The sequence below is a fragment of the Carassius carassius genome, chromosome 1 (assembly GCF_963082965.1).
Source record: "Carassius carassius chromosome 1, fCarCar2.1, whole genome shotgun sequence".
Taxonomy (NCBI): Eukaryota; Metazoa; Chordata; class Actinopteri; order Cypriniformes; family Cyprinidae; genus Carassius; species Carassius carassius.
In genome coordinates this window covers 25,464,400-25,465,344 of record NC_081755.1, presented here as the reverse complement: position 1 = coordinate 25,465,344, position 945 = coordinate 25,464,400, and positions in this window count along the sequence as shown.

Below are 945 nucleotides of genomic sequence, written 5' to 3'. Positions count from 1 at the left end.
TATTACAAACAGGCTTCCATCTCTCAAAATCTTAGCTGTATCCACTTCTCCTAACTTTTTCTTCAGCTCTCTAGACAATACTATTGGACTTAGATTAACATGTTCATCTTCCTTTCTGAATTTAAGAATTACTTTATATTCCTCTCTTACGATATTTTTTTACATGCAACCCTATTATCTTCTTCTGAGCTGTTTCCATCTAATTTCCTTTTACTTGTTTGAATATCTACCCAACTCCCTTGATTTCGCCCACTCTTTCTCTTTTCTAGTCCTTTCCTACTACTTATTCAATTGCAGTCATCTGACTCATTTCATCTTCATCAACTACCCCAGAAATCATCTCATCTCATCTAGTCATAAACCAGTTTATGTCAATCGCCGTATACTCCAAACACGACGCCTGCATCAAACTGACTAAACCTACAGTATAAAATTAGAAGTCACATGAACCTTTATGCTGCACCTTTAATTCAATGAGTTATAATATAAATTACTCTACAGTTATTGGCTGTCTGATCAAAAAATTAGTCAAGAAGAAATGTTTGTTAGCTCAAGTAAATAAAAGGCAGGTGCATTGTGAAATACAATAACCCCATTAAGTGTGATGTTGTAGCCCACAGCACATATGTATGTAACAGGTTTCCATACTTGCATATTGCACACAGTATATATATATATATCTGCATACTGCAGAATAAATAGGGTACCATGCTATTCTAATCTAAATGCTTACAAGGCTGCATACAAATTGCATACTTCACTTGTAGCCAAAAAAACAATGTGTGAAAAGAGTAGTATGTCCAAATTAAAATTATTCATAAAACATTAGGTGTAAAGTACCCAGATGATGATTCTTAAGTAAACATATTAAGTTATGGGACACATGTGATGGGATAGGTCACATGACAGTGACAACATGTCAATTGTAGTACATCTACATGTAGT